Genomic DNA, 4,563 nt, shown 5'->3' on the forward strand with positions numbered 1-4,563 from the left:
CCTCTCCCAATCTCATTTCACGGTCAGAGAAGTATTTAAATAACCGATATCCCCTGAACACGATGAAGGTTCCGCTCTATTACGATTCCATAAACTCTGTGGAACACGCATTACATATGCGTAGCGGGTCCTGAAAGACATCGTTTAGATCAGTGAAGGCGATCCGATCACGTTCGCTCATCCCTACCGGTGTACCTATTTGCTTTTCTATATAGAGAAAGGGACGAGGGTCAATAGAGGATCTCCCAAAGGATTTCTTGCGGGACCTTACGGCCTCTCCTCTTTCCCACTTCTGGAACGAGCGAGATTAACGAGTGTTTCGAGGTATAACATCAAGGGGTTCCCCTCTCATCCTCTTTCAAGACATTCCGCGGCGGCAGAACGGCGTCGGCTACCGCGGCGCCGAACTGATAAAAGTCTTTCAAAGATGCACATTCTGTATGGCAACTACCGCCGTGCATGTGGACGACTGGACGAGCTCGAAATACTTTATTCGAGATATATCAAGTGAGGAAATAATAATTGTGATTTAGATTTCATTATAAGTAGAATAAATGATATAAAATGCAAAAGTATGCTATGTAAATGTGAGAAAGATATGTCTCCATTTCGTTTTATCTCGTTTTATTTGAATACAATTTAAATTATTTGTAATTTTTGTGTGTGGAATCGATCCTACCTCATCGATTGTACATTGTGTATATTTATTTGAAGGATATTAAGAAGATTTTAATATGATGAAATATTATTTTGTATGACCGTTCTTCTTACGAGTTTAATCAAAAATCCAAAAATCTATTCTTAAAAGTGTAGGTGGATATTTCGTTGAATTCTGATCTAAATTCCGAAAATGTTTCAACTTTGAATGATGACTGTGATCCATCTTGTACCATGCATGTATAACATAAAGTTGTTGTTAAAAGTTATGAAAGCTTCATGCACAACACTTATTTTCACGTCAGAAGTTATAATAGCCTTGTAAGAAGTACGTATCCTCGGTTACAAGCATGACCTCTTACTAATACAATTGCGATTCACTTGAACAAGATACTCTTCCCAACTGTGACAGGTCATATATTTTTTCGAGTTATAATTAGAAGGGAGTTAAAGGCAGGAATGATTTATATTACATCAGTTACGATGTAGATATCACTATTAAAAATAGTAACATATATTTCTGTTACATTGATACATTAAATCAGTTTACAATTTTTATAATTTTTCTTCTCTTATTCCATACTTCGCAATTTGCGTTTCAACTCGTTCGCTTATAATTTTGTAAAGAAAAAGGAAAATTCTTTTTCCCAATTTAAAATTTTTCGAGTACACTTTCAAGTTCATGAACTCCATTTCTTTCCAATTATTTTAGAAATAATATCTGCCCATTCGACTATTCGTGGCCATAAGTTTCAATTAATCAGTGATACAGAAATTTCGAGGAATTTTCTCGAAATTTATTTGGATGGATTCCAGGTAATAAGTGATATTAAAATTTGGAGGTGTCGACACGATATGATTCACTGCGTGTTTACGTGGATTTACATGGCCATTAGCAACACGGCCAATTACACGTTCCGCACCGCGCATAAAGACTCTACTGAGAAATATCTTTCCCCTAATCGCGCCACGTCTATGTGTTTGTTGATTACGTTTCAAAGGGGAAGCTTATGCCACGGGCAGAAAGTAAACCGAGAAAAAGATATATAGACGATTTATATCGAGTACGCGGTCCAACTGTTCGTGCAATGCTCGATGGTTTCATCTCTTCGTTTAATATTCTATTTTCGTTTCACGAGAGGCGCATGATTATTCATAGAAATTGTTATGGTTGTTTCGTTTAATGCAGTTCGAAATATTTATTGTCGGAAAAATCGTGCCATTCGAAGGATAATCACGTTTCAAATACGATTTCGAGATATCTTGGACAACAATTTTGCAAATTTATTCAACATTTGTGTATATGATATTGAAAAATAAATATGAATAAACGTTATTCTTTTTCATAAATTAATTCTCATCTTTTCTATTTGTATCTTTTCTATTTGTTATCATTTATGCTCGATATAATGAACGTTCATTTGAAAATCGATTCAGATTTTCAAAAACGTATCTCCAAATTTTCGTTGTACAACACTTACAAAACACGACAATTGCTCTAAAGTTTCAAGAAACTGCACTGATTCTTCCATAAACAGAGAATCAAATCTTTTACTCCAGCTCTGAAAAAAAAAAAAAATATACGAGATATCCTCTTTATCTTTTCCAATTTATCAGCGAGACAAATCTACCTCCAAGGTTCACGCTACAATCAACCCCCTTTCCGATAATCGCGCCGATGGAAGATTTTGATTATCCCGACGTTTTACGCGGAGACGTGTCCGAGAGAGGCAAGCTCGATACGTCCATAGAAATTACCCGTTTCCCTTGCTCATTTTCGCTTTCTGTCCCGTAAATTGCGCGCACGGTGATAAAAATCAGGGAGAGGTCAACAGATTCGTCCAGGTTGTCGTCGAACTACATAAAGTGAGATCCTGTCCACCAGATATCGAAAGGAAACACACGATAAGGAACTAAGAAATTCGCTATTCGAAACGATTCTTGGACGCGCGTTTCTCCTCTTTCCCTCCTCCTCCTCCTCCTTCTTCCCTCCATCTTCTTTCGCTCCCTTTTTTTTCCCTCTCCTCCTTCCTCGACCCTGTATGTGTATACGTGTGTGTGTATGTGTGTGTGTGTATTTTCCGGGAGCAGGTTTCGCGAGAATGAATGGACACTTTATCCAACGTTGAATCTGAAACACGCCGTTCGGAAAGCTTTGCTCACACGGGGGCCCCGGATAATTTCTCCAGTTATCGCGATGCTCCGCCGGGGCTTTTACAAAAACGGTTACTCGACGATGGAGATAAAGAGGAGGCGCGCACGGCGAAAAAAAAAAAAGGAAGGAAAAAAGAAGAAGGAAAAAAAAAAGAAGAGGGGAGGGGGGAGAAAAAAAAATCTGGTGTGCTCTTTTCGACGGTGAAAACAGTCGCCACACAGGCCGCCGGCATGGAAACCGCGCACGACCTACTCGTTAACGTAGGAATTGACTTTCAATTACTGCCATTTCAAAAGAGATAAAACACCGCCGGTTGAAACTCTGTATATAGTATTGTCAAACCATAGAAAAATTGTGACCTGTTATCGTTCACCTCGCAGCTATACGGTATACTCATATACGGTTCAATAAAGTGCATCGAACTTTATCCCCGTAGTATGCCCATTTTCTTCTATGGTTTGCGTCTGTTAATAAATTTCTATTGTAGCTGGGAACAGTATCTGAAAGAATAAAGAGTGTTGCGTGTAATTTAGTAAACAAATTTGTTTCTTATTAACGTGTATATTTTTTAACGAACCTCTTTCTTTTCCTTCTTTCAGAAATTGTAGACATGTAGACGATTTTCATTTTTCTTTTTGAAATTAATTTGTATACAAATATTACAATATATAGATTAATAATCTTCATAGAGACTTAGGACTATTCTTTCTAATTGCATAAAAATTACGAATTCTTGAGGATAATGCAAATTTATAATACCGAATTACTTGTGCTTAAATCAGGTCACATTTAAGGCACACCAAGCATATCCAATGTGCTTACAAGAGCGCCAAGTTAGCCTAAGTCTAGTAAAGAGTCTGAGCATAACTTTACCAATTTACTTAACTATGGTCTATTTCAATTATCACTTAAGATAGCTTAAATTAACATTATTTTATCCATGATATGGTGCTCCTTTACCAACAACAACAATGCTAAAGATAATGCAGGATAACGAATGTATAGGATAACGTAAAGAGAGTTGGTTGGTGTGCCAGCCAGTTTTAAGAAATTACACTGTTCGACAGTGTACAAGTTAGTTTGCTCGAATCTGATTAGCCTGAAGTACGAGGAACCAGAGATTTCACGATAATGACAGGAACTCCTTGTGGCGAATCTTTGAAACAAAAGGACACTTGTTGACTAATGAAGAACAGTATCTCTGGCTAATAGAAGAGACACTTTTAACTTTAGACTTAGACTGGTTAATCTTAAATTGTAGCAACAGATGCATTCATAATTTTATTTTTGGAAATATATCTTGGAAAATGGATATCTGAAACGAGTACAATTTTATTAGTTGTTAGTTATTGAATTAATTGAAATTTGGTGACAGAGGAAACCATTTTATGAATAATGGATTCAATAAGAGGAATTTCTAATATTCGAATATTATCACAGATACAATCGCATTTGATAAATCTTGTACGTTACACGTGTAAGAATTCTGCACCAATCTGTGTAATATTAACGAAATTTTTAACAAAATTGATGAAAACTCTATTACATATTGCGAATAAACAAAATCAATTGTTAATAAATCAACTTCTGAAATAAACACTTATCGTGTATTTTTATCGAAAATTCCAAGTCAATAATTCGCACACGAATACAAAGAAGGAAGGAAAATTATCGACTCGCTACTTTTATTAGTAGTAGTTTATAGAAACACGCTATACACGCGAATAACTTATTCCAAAACTTGACGAAGG

The sequence above is a fragment of the Apis laboriosa genome, unplaced genomic scaffold (genome assembly GCF_014066325.1).
Source record: "Apis laboriosa isolate Shangri-la unplaced genomic scaffold, ASM1406632v1 scaffold99_cov153, whole genome shotgun sequence".
Lineage (NCBI taxonomy): Eukaryota > Metazoa > Arthropoda > Insecta > Hymenoptera > Apidae > Apis > Apis laboriosa.